The sequence below is a fragment of the Pipistrellus kuhlii genome, unplaced genomic scaffold, assembly GCF_014108245.1.
Source record: "Pipistrellus kuhlii isolate mPipKuh1 unplaced genomic scaffold, mPipKuh1.p scaffold_m20_p_8, whole genome shotgun sequence".
In the NCBI taxonomy this organism is placed as follows: domain Eukaryota; kingdom Metazoa; phylum Chordata; class Mammalia; order Chiroptera; family Vespertilionidae; genus Pipistrellus; species Pipistrellus kuhlii.
In genome coordinates, this window is record NW_023425584.1 from 66,869,409 (window position 1) to 66,884,001 (window position 14,593).

General features: G+C 44.3%; 1 protein-coding gene across 6 annotated transcripts in view; it reads right to left on the reverse strand.

The window, feature by feature from the left end:
* MSRA (methionine sulfoxide reductase A) overlaps window positions 1-14,593 on the reverse strand; it is a 334,526-nt gene that overhangs the window by 57,123 nt on the left and 262,810 nt on the right. The gene's annotated exons all lie outside the window — the stretch shown is intronic.

Below are 14,593 nucleotides of genomic sequence, written 5' to 3' on the forward strand. Positions count from 1 at the left end.
GGCCTATAGTTATAGGGAAGTGCAGGGAAAGGGATGCTAATGTTCTCATTCTCCTCCCCCACCCAAACGGGCTGGTGATGGGAAAACGACTTCATCTGCAGAAGCACACCCCAAAGACAGCTCAGATGGGCAATGAAGAGAAAGCAATGTGGCTCGCCAGCTGAGCAGCGCGAAACGCTCTGATATACTGCAAGGCAGAACTGATTTTTAAAAATAAAAGAAAGATAGCCGAGGCCCTTTTCTCCCGCCTGGTTGTTGTTGACTCTCCAAAACACTGGGTCTGGCACGGGTTCTGATCCCTGGAGTTTGATGCACGTTTGATTCACAGACTGCTGCGTGTCTACACCAGATGGCCTCGAGTTAATGAACACAAACTCATCACTTTTGCTCACCAGGGAAATGTGCAGCTCTATCTGATTTGTACTCTACAACTAAAAATATTTGAGTATTTTTAGGGAGCATTTTACTGAGACAAAATGGCACTTTAGGAAAGCATTAAAAGAACAGAGACTAACCAGCAAATTGCAACTACGATCTTCTATAGAAAGTTAGCCCTCAGGTTATTCTGTGACCAAAATTAAAGGAATCTGCTATGAAGTGTCCAGGAATGATGGCCCCATTCTGCCCTCCACTCCTTTCCTCTTCTCCAACCCCTTGATCTTGCCTCAAGCTGAGCTTGTGGTCCCAAAGCACAACACAGAACATGCTCCAAACACTCAATTTCTTCATGTATGTAACCAGCATAACTATTTTTCATGTACACACACACACACACACACACACGTGTGTGTGTACACACAGTCATATATGTCCTTTTAATGTTCTTATCTACATGTTCTTATATCTATATCTATGTATTATATAAAAGCCTAATATGCTAAGTGTCTGACCAATAGGTCAACTGTTCTGTTGACCACTCGACCAGTTTCTATGATGCACACTAACCACCAGAGGGCAGACGCTCTGACTGGTAGGTTAGCTTGCTGCTGGTGTCCAGCAGATCAGGACTGGGCAGACTGGACCAGACATATCCAGGAATCTCCTGCAGTCCCTCCTCAGCCAGCCAACCTCCCAAAGTCCCTCCCCGGCCAGCTGCCCCAATCAGCCTCGATTGGGGCTGGCCGGCCAACCTGCTGTGGTCCCTCCCCAGCCAGCTGGCCCCCTTTGACCCCATCAGGACTGGGCGAGATGGCCCCCAATCGCTGGCCAGGGTAAGGGGCCCCGCCCGCGCATGAATTTCCGCACTGGGTCTCTAGTTTAACAATAATTTTAGGCTTCATTAAATGGATCCTACAAGATCTCGGTTTTGTCCAACTATGATAGAACTTTGTTCAGCTGAGTATTTTTGGGTCAGTGGCACCAACAAACAAAAGGCTTGACTCAACAATGAATTGGGAAACAGGAAGCTGTTTCCTATAGCTTACTTATTCCTTTCTCTAAACTCCCACGTTTCCTGCTGTTTTACTAAATCTTAGCAATTCAGCTCACGGACATTAAAGCCATTGCTTTGCAAATCAGCTCAGTTCTCTTTTCTCTCCCAACAGAGCAAACAATTACAGTATCACTTTCTTTTCTCATGAACTGTGACTCTGGGAGACCCAGGGTCCAGACAAAGTTCCTTATGACCCTGAAGTCCATTGGGGAGCTTGTCAGAAACAGAGTCTCAGGCCTCCCCCACTCCTACTGAATCCAGGTCTGCGTTGGAACAAGCTCCCCAGGACCCACAGGTAGATGAAAGTTTGAGAAGCACTGCCTTCCAGTCATCTAATTACATATAACATTGGGATCTGGATCACACCAGCTCTTACAGGTTGTACTGTCTTATTGGGGAAGTAGTTTAATCATTCAGAACTCTTCCCGATATAGACATTTATTAAGCAGTTTTTAACAGAAACCTTTGAACTTTTTGTAGCAATTATCTTTACAAATAGACATCACTCTGCTGTTTAAAAGGAAAAAAGAAGACATTGTTCATTACAAAATGTTCTTTGCACAGATCAGCCATTTTTCACGTGGATGAGGAACCTGGGACTAGGGTGTAGGCACCAGGAGGTGAGCTCCCAGTGAGGCCCCTCCAGGTCCTTGGGCAGGTTGTCCCTGACTCACAGCCTGTCTGCTCAGGCAACTTCAGGGAAGTTCTCCTTCCGGCCAGTTCTGGAGCAGCTGCAGAGCATCAACAGGACTAATAGTGTTGTGTGGTGATTTAAAAACACTCCATGTCACCTTAAGGCAGGGGTGGAGAACACCCAGTCCATGAGCATATAAGGCCTGCAAAATCATTTGGTCTGGCCCTGACAAGGCGTTAGGGGTGAGTTAATTAAATGTTTGACAAAAATACAGCAGGCTAATTTTTAAGTTCATAATTTCATATGGCCTGCGAATGATGTTATAAATATCCAAATGGCCCTTGGGAGAAAAAAGGTTCCCCATTTCTGCCTTAGGGAAGTCCAAGCAGGAGGGGACAGTGAGGCCTCTCGCTGTTCAGGGTGAACCCCATTTAATCCATTCCTGCCAGGCAGTCTGCCGTAAATGGCTAAGAAAACCTGAAATGATCCTTGGAACCAGAAGAGATCCAGAGAAAGCACATGTGAGGGGAAAGCTTATTGCTGTAGAGGTGGAGGCAGAGGCCCCTGAGTGTGCTGTGTCAGGGGTGAGAGCTGCCAGCCATGGTAACAGGCCTTGTTGCCTGGGCTAGCCACAAGCACACTCAGCCCAAAGGCCAGCAAATCTGACCCTGTGAATTTGAGAGCCACTTTCTGGTTCTAATTCAGACACTGTGGTTGCTGATAAGTGAGTTCTAATTCTGTGAAATGACTATGGTGGTTCTGGACTAATTTAATTCAGAAATTCTTCTTTACAAATAGATTCATAGGATGTCAGAGCAGAATGGACTTTATATGACCTTCTCATCAAAGGCTTTCAAGTTTAAATGCCTTCAGAAGTCAGTAAGTAGGGTAATGAGGTCAGTGAGAAGGGTTTAGAATTGCACCATCCAGTACTGTAACCACTGGCCACAGGTGGGGTCTGAATACTTACCATGTGGCTTGTTCAAACTGAGATGCACTATTAGTATAAAATACTAGAGGCTCAGTGCACAAAATTCATGCACGGGGGTGGCGGGGGTGGAGGGGGTGTCCCTCAGCCCAGCCTGCATCCTCTCCAATCTAAGACATCCCTCTCACAATCCAAAACTGCTGGCTCCCAACCACTTGCCTGCCTGATTGCACCTAACTGCTTCTGCCTGCCAGCCTGATCACCCCCTAACCACTCCCTGCCAGCTTGATGGATGCCTAACAGCTCCCCTGCCAGCCGGGTCACCCTAACTGCCCTCCCCTGCAGGCCTGGTCCCCCAACCCAACTGCCCTCCTTTGCTGGCCTGGTAACCCATAACTGCACTCCCTTCCCAGCCTAGTCACCTCCAACTGCCCTCCCCTGCAGGCCTGGTACCCCTAACTGCACTCCCTTGCAGGCCTGGTCACCATCAACTGTCCTCCCCTGCATGCCTGGTCTCCCCTAACTGCCCACCCCTGCTGGCCTGGTCACCCCTAACTATTCTCCCCTATAGGCGTGGTCCCTCTCAACTGCCCTCCCCTAAAGGCCTAGTCCCCCTTAACTGCCCTCCCCTGCAGGCCTGGTCCTCCCCACAACTGCCCTCCCCTGCTGGCCTGATTGGCCACAACTGCCCTCCCCTGCAGATCATCTTGTGGCGACCATCTTGTGTCCACATGGCGGCAGCCACCTTTGACCATATGGGGGCAGCCATCTTGTGTGTGTTGGAGCGAGGGTTAATTTGCAAATTACTCTTTTATTAGATAGGATAATGTTTTTAAAAGGTATAGCAGTAGTAAAAATGTAAAATAGCTCATTAATGTTTTGTATTAATTTTATGTTTAGAAAAATATTTTGGATATATTGAGTTAAACAAATTATTGAAATTAATTTCACCTGTTTCATTTTTATGTTTTTAATGTGGAAGTGAGGGCATTTTAAATTACGTATGTGACTCATATGTGTGATTTGTCTTCTATTTCTATGGGACAGTGTTGGTCTAGAACAATTGGAAGGATGGAAACTGCCCCTAATTGCAAATACATGACTTTTTGAAGGCATTAAAATTCAAGCTTAAAAAGAAAAAAGAAAGACTACAGACCAAATTCCAGCCACAAGTCACTGATTTGTGAGGAATGATTTTTTAAAAGGGAGAAGTGCCTCAACTACACAGCTGGTTAATGTAAAGTCTAAAATGAAATCCTCAGTATCTCCTTACTCTCAGAGTCCAACAATTTTTTCTATGGAGGCTTGTTTAACAAAGTCAAAATCTTAAATGGCAGCTCGAAGGGAACCTGTAACCTTCATGTAGTCCCTTTACTTGTCTGGGACTTGTACCTGGTCTGAATGTTGTGTCCCCTTCCCCCCAAAATACATATGTTGGACACAAGATGGTCACCACAGGTGATGGTATTTGGAGGTAGGTACTTTGGGAGAAGATTAGGTCATGAGGGTTGGGTCCTCATGAGTGGGATCAGTGCCTTATAAAGGGGACTGACAGGACTCTCCTGACTTCTGCCATTCAAAGACACAATGAGAAGTCTGCCACCTGGAAGAGGGCATCACCTGACCACATGGACACCCAGATCTCCAGAGCTGTGAGAAATAAATTTCTGTTGTTTAGAAGCCATCCAGTGGTATTTTGTTATAGTTGCCAAAACAGATGAAGACAAAGGGGTTATAGGAGAAGGTCTCTTGGCCCCATTGGGCTCTAACAGTCATTTATAACCCTCACCTAGAGAACCCAGGAGTGAACTCATCTCAGGCCTTAAGGGTGGTGAGGCTGGAACCAAATGAGCAGCAATGGGGACACAGCAGTTTTCCATGACCTAAGCTAAATATTTACTGATTTACACTGAAGTGTCAGGCCCTTTGTGAGGTATAGCATGGAGGGAGTTTACAAAAGCAGCTAAATAAGGCCTCCTTACCTCTGAGGGGGTACAGGAATAGAGATTGTTCAAGGTACATCACCAAAGTGTCCATGTTCATGAATGGGCAGGACGCCATGCGGCTGCAGAGGAGGAAGCAGTGCCAAAGAAAGTGAGGGGTGGAGTCACTTGAAAAGTTAGGGTTTTGATTAAATCCTGAAGAATGAAAAACAATGGAGAATGGGTAAAGCTATTCCAGACAGGTGGACTAATGTACATATAATGATGAAACCAAGAAGAGTGAGGAGGAGCACATTTGTTCAGAGAAACATTTCATTGTATCAGAAGCTCATCCCGTGGGTGTTATTCAAACCATTTCAAACGCTGCCTCATCAGCCATGACAGCAAAGGTGAGGTCTGCTGGGTTGTTGATGCCAGCAAAAGCAATTTCTAAATGTAAAATTCATTTATTGAATTTATGATGATGATATATTTGCATTATGTAAACATGTTTTAAATTAATAGATGCATTGCATATGATTATTCAGTTTTTATAGGTTTTCATTTCATTTCCTTAGGCTGGCATGTTACATAGTGCTAACATTTCAAAACAAAATACCATGTTGGCAAGCTTTTTCAGATAGCACAAGCCCAGGAGCAGCCATTTCTTTCTTTCCCATCATGCTGGTCTCAGACTCGGTACACATTCCTCTTCTGCAGTAAGACTTCTCTCCTCCAATACTCCTCAGATCCCAGCTACCTGTTGGACCCAAGTTCTGCCAATCCATGACTCTTTCCAGTATGACATTGATTGCAAAGTGTTAATGAGTAAGAAAATCAATATTTTAGATGCCTTGGTAGTGTGAATTGAACTTCTACTCAGGAGAAGCCAAGTATCTCTGGATGGAATTTGGAAAATAGGCATTTGGCCATAATGATGATATAAATCTCACAAAAAGAAATCTGGGGAGAGAGCCCTAGCACTTAGTCTAATACAAAGCAATTTACTAGTTCCACAAAAGGAAGGACTAAGCCCATGTTGACAGTTCAGATACATAACTATTCTGGAATTTGCTTGTAAAGAAATTGCGTTACAAGCAAATTCTTAACTTCGGGGTTAAATTAATCAATCCCAAATCAATCTAAATATAAACCCATTTTATATGAGTTAGTCTAGATACACAGACCAGCTTCATCACTCATTCATTCATTCATTCAATAAACATTATTTATTTTGTGCTTTCTCTATAAGTTAAAGACCAGATAGGGTGCGTGTTTCAATGAGCTTAGAATAAACACACACACACACACACACACACACACACACACACACACGATAATTTATTGATTAATCAGGAAATCAGATTTGTATCAAGGAGTACGGAGCACTATGATAGATCTAATCAGTTAAGATCATATTGTACAGAGCTCTGAATGACGAGCTGTGAAGCCTAGAGTCCACAGAAGGGTTTTCCTAAGAGACACCTAACCAAAATGGAACTTTGGAACCTATGTGGAAGATGACTTAGATGAGACTGAAATCCATGGAAGCTAGTGACCAGGTTGAAGGCTAGGGAACTGTCCAAGCCTGAGCAAGGGCTAAGATGGGAGTGAAAAGGAATGGACAGAAATGGAAAACATAAAGATGAAGGAAGCCCACTGGTGACTCATCTAGAGGGGACAAAAGAGAGTGTTTGTGAGACTGATGAGGCTTTAAAACAAATGGGGCATCCTGGGGGGAACTGACTTAGGAGAAGGATAAGAAATCTGATTTTAGAGTGAAAAATGAAGGAGAGATACATATTTGACTCAATTATACAGCTGATGGTACAAGGGACAGGATAAGAACATAGGTCTTCTCATTACAAAGCCAGTATCTTTTAGCTGATATGTGCTACTTCCTTACCAGGAGGGAAAACCCTCCCATCCTGCATCTTAGCGATAATGGTCACTTGTCAGTTCTAATGCTGCCATTTGGGACCATTCTCACAATCTCGGACTGCTGGCTCCTAACCACTCACCTGTCTGCCTGCTTGATCATAGGTAGAGCATTCTACAATACCTTTAAAGACCTCTTGGATGACCAACAGAGCCACAGAGGTGCTTCACTCAGCAAGACTGAGGATGAACTCTTTCATTCACTCATTAATGACATCCACATATGCCTAAACAGGATCTTAGAGAGCAGAGCCATGGATTGTACATTATCTCATTTAGTTGAATACATAAAAATAGGTATTGATAGGACATTATTTTGAAATCTTTTTGTTGTTCTTTTGTTAGTGAAACCTTTAAATTCACATATACTGTTTAAAAAATATTAAAAGTTTTGCAGTAAAAATCTGTTGGCTTGTATGTGAGAACCACCAGGACCAATTCCCCACCCCGCCTTGCCCCCACCCCACCCCCCTGCCAACCCCGCCTCAAGTAAGAATGTATTAGATTTACATTTGTCAAATGAGGTGTACTAGGTCACCTACCATCACTAAGCTCTCCCACGCACTGATCAGTAAACAATTAAAACATGGCTTGGGAATGCAATTTGCAAATGATGGTGCTACAGAAGCACACATTCCATTTTGGGGGAAAAAGAAAAAGAAAAACATATGTCACAAACAAATTTTAATCATCATAAATCATGCTTCAGTTTATTCAACTGTAATACTACTATTTGTTGGCTCATTATGAGGTTTCATACCACCTTGAAAACACTGATCATGCCTGCATGACGTGCAGCATGGATTGTTGGGTCTGACATGTAAACTAATTATATCCACTTTTTGTTCTGCCTTCAGCCTATTGGGAAGGCATATACAAATATGGCGTTCTGGAATCCCTATGCTTTGCTCAGTTGCTTAACCAGCCTAAAGGTTGTCAGAAAAGAGAACAACCTTGACCACAGGATGGGGAAAAGTTGGTAATAAATCCTAGGAGTGGTGCTTGCTGTAATATTACAGATGTGTACCTCTAAGAGTTAGCTGATTTGAAGCAAAAAGAGGATTATACAGCCGAAACCAGTTTGGCTCAGTGGATAGAGTGTCGGCCTGTGGACTGAAAGGTCACAGGTTCGATTCCGGTCAAGGGTATGTACCTTGGTTGCTGGCACATCCCCAGTAGGGGGTGTGCAAGAGGCAGCTGGTCAATGTCTCTCTCTCATCAATGTTTCTAACTCTCTATCCCTCTCTCTCTTCCTTTCTGTGAAAAATCAATAAAATAGATTAAAACAAAAAAAGAGGATTATACAAATGATGAAGAAATTTGGAGTTTATCAGAGTGTATTTTGGCTAATATTTATTGAATGTTTATGTAAGATGCCATTCCCTATCCACACACTGTCTCATTTAATTTTCCCAGCAAGCCAGAGGTATTTTTATAATCTACAGTTTACATAAGAATATATTAAGGCCAGAGAAATTAAAAAACTTATCTGAGGTCACACAGTAGCAGAGTTGGGTTTGGAACCCAGATGTCTTTCACTTGAGCCTGTGCCCTAAGCCACTAAATTAAAGACAGGATAAGACAGTGGTCAGAAGCTATAGATTCTAAGCTCAGTTTGGCATTGGGCTCCAATTCTTTCTCTCAAATCCTTTTCCAGGTATGACAGTGAGTGAGTCAGTGATGTCTGCTTTTATTTCTGTGCTACTCTGTGAGACACATCAATTGGTAGCAATATAACCTGTGTACTCAAGATCAACAGTTCAGTGTGGTTTAGGGACCGCTGAGGCTCCCCAAGACTTCCTTTTTTTTTTTTTTTAATATATTTTATTGATTTTTCACAGAGAGGAAGGGAGAGGGATAGAGAGCTAGAAACATCGATAAGAGAGATACATCGACCAGCTGCCTCCTGCACACCCCCCACCAGGGTTGTGCCCGCAACCAATGTACATGCCCTTGACCAGAATCAAACCTGGGACATTTCAGTCTGCAGACCGACGGTCTATCCACTGAGCCAAACCGGTTTCGGCTCCCCAAGACTTTCAAGCTCCACAGGGCCAAACCTATTTCATAATAATACTAAGGTATATTTTCTTTCCTTTTTTTTCATTGTCATTCTCTCAAGAGTGTACATGGAATTTTCCAAAGCTACATGAAATGTGATGGTATTACTCTGTTGGCAGATGGAATGTGTGCTGTGTTTTAAATTTTTCATTTTTAATTTCTAATATGGTGAACCTCAAAAGATATAATTCTCAAAAACAAAAGTTCATTGGGGTCCTCAATTTTTGAGTATTTAAAGAGAGCTTGATGGCCCTAATCAGTTTAGCTCAGTGGATAGAGTGTTGGCCTGAAGACCGAAAGGTCCCAGGTTTGATTCTGGTCAAGGGCATGTACCTTGGTTGCAGGCACATCCCCATTAGGAGATGTACAAGAGGCAGCTGCTCGATGTTTCTCTCTCATCGATGTTTCTAACTCTCTATGCCTCTCCCTTCCTCTCTGTAAAAAAAGCAATACAATACATTTTTAAAAATAAAATAAAGAGATCCTGAGGTTAAAAAAAAAAAAAAATCTGAGAACCACTGCACAAGGTCATGTCCATAAGACCAATGGAAACAAAATTACCTAAAATCTCAAACACTAAAGAACAGACTTAAGAACGAAAAGACTGGTGTTTCTGTTCAGCTAATTACAAACATTTCTTGAATTGAGCAGACGCAGCTGACTATGAAGCACAGGAGGACCAGACACAGGGGAAAAGGCTGCTTGAGGAGAACTTGTGGTTAGCTCATCCCTCATGAGCCCACCATTGAGTAGGTGTAGCTATTTTCAGGGGAAAGAAGGTACTGGTAGAAAACGGAGTTATAGGCATACCTGAGCTAGCAACTGTCGTTCATGACCCAGGCCTTCTTCATCAACAGCTGAGAGTTCAAGGTGGATTCCCTTAGACAGGTCATGGCCTCTGTGTGCAAGGTGCTGATGTAATGAGTGTAAGAGAGTGAGAATGTTGGAGCATGCTTCCAGAGAGGCAGTGGACTATAGAGTTATCAGTGCTGACACCAGTCCAGGCCTTGAGATACGGTCTCATGGCCCCTCCCCAGCACGTAGGCCTTCTTTCGAGGGCAGAGCAGGACTGACTCCGTTTTGTACTGTGTAACTGTCTTGTATAACTATGTCTCTGACATAACCCCTCTCCGAGAAAGACCACAATATGTATCAATTACCCAACCCACCCTTAAATCAGTCAATAGAAATTCAGAGGGAAGTAACCCAGCATAACTGGATCCTGGCCCTCACCCCACCAATCAGAACCAGCCAACTCAGTGGTCCGAGCATCACCTCACCATCCAACCCTAAAACCCTATAAAAAGACCACACTTTCAGAGCTCGGGGCTCTCTGCATTCTGCCACTGCATCAGTAGAGGCAGGGAGACCAGGCTAGAGTTTGAATAAAGGTTCTTTTGTTTTTTGCATCAGACTCGGCTCCCTGGTGGTCCTTGGGGATCTTGAAATCTGGGCATAACAATGAGGACTTCAGGGAAACTAAATATGGAGGGCCAGGGTGGAAAGAACACGAAAAGAAGAGAATAATATGGATCAAGCCCTCCTGCAAATTCGGAGCTTGGTACACCTCATCTCATTTATTCTACACAATATGCTTTCGGGGTTCACATGATTAGATCCATTTCTGAGATTAGGACATTGAAACTGAGTGATGAAGTTGGTTATCTAGCTCAAGCTCCTAATACTATGTTGGAAGACTAAGGTACCCAAGACTGAGGACTCGTCCACTACACTGAAGTTCCCAAACCTAGCTGTGCCATCAAAAACATAAATTTCACATTTCCTGGCCCTGTTCCTAAAGATTCTAATTCAGTTTATGTGGGCGGGGTCTAGAATTTACAGAACCCTACAAACAGTTGACTTCTAGCTTTTTTTTTTTTTTTAATAGTTGTATGATTAGTTGGATAAGTCATTTCACATTTGAAAGCCTTTTTCACACTACCACTAATGGTTGGCTTTATTTTCAGGGCTATTTTTGTTGTTGATGTTAAAATAAAAACCCACACAGTATTTTTATTTTGTCTTCAGCTAAGTGGAGGCTGAGCCAATAGAGAAGCCAATGCAGGTGCTCTTCCAAGCTCTAAATTAGGGGTGTCGAACTCAATCAGAGAAGGGGCCAAAATCTAAAATCCAGCCTAAATCGAGGGCCGAATGGTTTACTGAACAGTCATAAACTGTCATTGTGATGGAAACGCAACGGAGTGCAGTGATGACAGCGCGGTGCGGGCCACATTGCAAGGCCTGGCGGGACGGATTTGGCCCGCGGGCCTTGTGTTTGACACATGTGCTCTAAATGGTCACATACACACAGTTCTAGACTTGAATTCTGCACATGGGTTTCCACAACATCTTCACCCACAATGTGAAGGTACTTGGTAAATACTTTTGAAGTGAATAAAAATGTGATCATCTATAATCCTCACTCTGCAAAGTAAGTTTTATACCGACCTTCTCCTTTATGATTTTATGGTATGTTTCTATTTAGCTGATGTCCAAACCAGCCCAAAATATACAAGTGACTAAAATAATTTTGAGAGAGAAAAGTTGTGGAGATGATGGATGATTTAATAATCTCACTGGCTCTGGTACCAATCTCCTCCCTGTCTTTAGCCAGGGGCCTCTATTCAGCAAACGTGCATTGTATTCGAGCTTTCAGGCAGCCTTGACCCTCAACAGAAGGAACAACAAAATGTCCTCAAGCCATTAGCTCCGGATCTTGACAAACCAAACACTAAGCACATGCTTAGTAAATGTAAAATAGGCATGATAAAGCATGAGCAGAACCCCACGTAGAAATCTGCCGTGTGACAGAATGGAAAAAGTGCACATAGAGTTTGGAATCAAAAGACCAGAGTACTCATCCTGGGATCACTCATTTATAAGTCGTGTGACCTTGGAAACAGTCAGATTCTGTCTCTTGTAGAACGGGGATTCGCCGGAACTACCTCATGCTCACTGGGAGGAGCAGATGACAGAGTGCTCATGGAGGCTCCTTCTTCACTCACAACCATGTGGACTGGTGCTGTCAGTGTCGGCCAGGGGGCAACAGCCAAATCCCATCTGGTGCCAAGCTCTGAGGTTGAAGGTCCTGGGTGTGGGCGGTGTACATGTGCCCCTATCCATCACTCATCGGTAGGAACCTCAAACCTTGCCTGGAAAAGGGGATCCAAAGAGGCAGCTGGGGTTCGGTCACTGAGACTATACCTGTCTGATTTGCCAGGTGCAGAATCAGGCCTTGGGGGCATGGATTCATTTGGCCATGGGGTAAGGATACCAGTAACCTACAGCTATGAGGCCAGAACAGTAAAATTCTAGTGCGTTGTTAAATTCAGAGGTGACTCCAACAAGAGAAAAACGATTTTAAAAACAATCAATTTCAGGTGCAGATTTTGAAATGGAATGCTGTCCTCTTTTCATTTTAGAGTGACAGGGTAATGGTCAAGGTAAATGGAATCCGATAGAGGCTTTTATTCTGACAGCTTAACTGAGGCCCAGGCCTTCTCACTGTGGAGATGTGTGGGAGTAGGAAGGGTCATCCTCCGAATTTCAAATCCAAATGCTACAAAAGAAAAGAGAGCTGAAAGGAGTTCAAGGTGAAGGAAAAGGCAGCCCACTTTTCTTTATGTGCTCTGCTTTTGTCCTTCACACACTTCACACTTGAGGGAGAAACTAATGACATTGACCTTGGGGGCCCCCATTCCACCCGGCATGTACACAGCTGTGGCATGGTCCCTGCGGGCCTCTGCCCACGGCAGCATGCTCCGTTAATGTGGCCCAGCCAGCAGCTGACTGAAAACAGTGGCAGGCAAGCACTAGGCACCCGACCCCTGACACCATGGGCCTTTTTTTCCTCCTCTCCACCAGCAGCCAATGGGCGGGCTCTCTTCACCAGCTGCCATGGCAACGGGAAGACTGCTCTGCAGTGCCCAGAACAGATGTCACATGAGCGAAGATGAATGTGGTGGGGGTGGGGAGCATGTGGTGGGGGCGGAGGGGTATGGGGGACACATTTGGAGTTAAATGGTCCCTCCAGAGGGAGTCAGGCATATTTTGAAGTAAGTGCAAAGCGGTAACATCTATTTTCTTTCTTTTCCTCGTCCTTTAAGTTCTAAACCCACACGCACACACACACAAATGTACTTTCATTTCTGCTGCTGAGGTGCCGCGGCTCTCTGACTTTCATGGCGAACATGAAAGCTCTGATTTCTGGAAGCCTTAAATGAGCATCGCCTCCGTTGCAGAAATGCAAGCAGGCATTGAGGAACTGGCGGGGCAGCTCTGTTGCGGGGAACTGGAGAAACTTCTAACCACAGAGAGCTGAGATAAAATTCCATGGGAATTTTAATGGCAAACGCATTGCCTCTGTAGGCGAACAACAAACCCTGTTTCACTCTTGTTGCCGCTAAAATGGAAAGGCTCCTACTTCCCTCCCCCCTGGTGTGGGTTCTCTGATCGGACCATCTTATATAAACTAAACGAGCACAAGGCTTATAAATCTACCTGCTTGAGCAACAAAGGCTCTTTTGTTGTCTCTAAAATAGATCCTATCCTAGCTGAAATACTGTGTTTAAAATGTTTCCACTGCCTTCCATTTATCTCGCACTGAAATTAACAAGCACAGCCTGTGCACGCAGGCACACGGCTAAACCTATATATTAGTTGGTAAGATAAGAGTGATATTTAGCAGCAGGCAGGCACTAGACGCTGCGGGTCTTTTTTCCTCCCTGCTTGGAGCCAATGGACAGGAACCTAATCCTGTTCCTGTTATCAGACCCCATGAATCAGGGAGGCAAGAGGGACAACATATAGGTCCTGTCCTAATCCGATGGATGAAATGCACCGAATGTGCCTGAGGATGGGGAAACTATTGTTTAGAATTATTTTGCACTTGTGTTGAATTCCTCCAACAAGCATTCATAAAGGACCTGCTTTGTGCGAAGAGCCACACAGAGTGCTACACAGGATCCAAAGCAAGGGAAGGTGCCACTTATAATCAGGAAGGAAAAGAAACATGGAAGCTCTCAAAATAGGTTGGACGAAATGAGAGTGGCCAGCTAAGCAGGACGAGACCATGGAGGCAGGCAGGCAGGCTCTGAGAAGTGTCCTGGTGTGTGAGGAGATGAGAGCTCCAATTCTGTGACAGACAGCTGACATATATACCATTATTCCGTGATGCTTACAACACCCTATAAAGTAGCCATTATTACTAGTGTCCTGTTTAACAAATCAGGAAACCCAGGCTTAGAGGGGCTGACGGTCCAAGGCCATACCATTTCCAAGTAGCAGTGCCACTGTTGTCCCAAGTCCTCCACCCACCTCCATGGGGGTTTTGCTCCATCAACCATGAAGCACATGCTGCAAAGACTGCAATTGTGTGTGTATGTGTGTGTGTGTGCGTGCGCGTATGCGCGCGCGCGCTTACGGTGTCCTGGCCTTCACCTAAGCAATACCATCAATTAAATCATGGACTTTGAACTTTCCCTGCATATTTCCTAATACACATTGAAACAAGCACATAACTGTTAACATTTAAAAGGTTTAGCTGGGCACACCTTAAAGGACTTTTGTGTGCCACATGGGGTATATATGTCGCACTTTCCCATGATGGCCTTGAAAGATGAATGGGAGCATGGCCTGTGGAGAATTTGAATTCACTCAAAGGATACTCTATGTTGGTC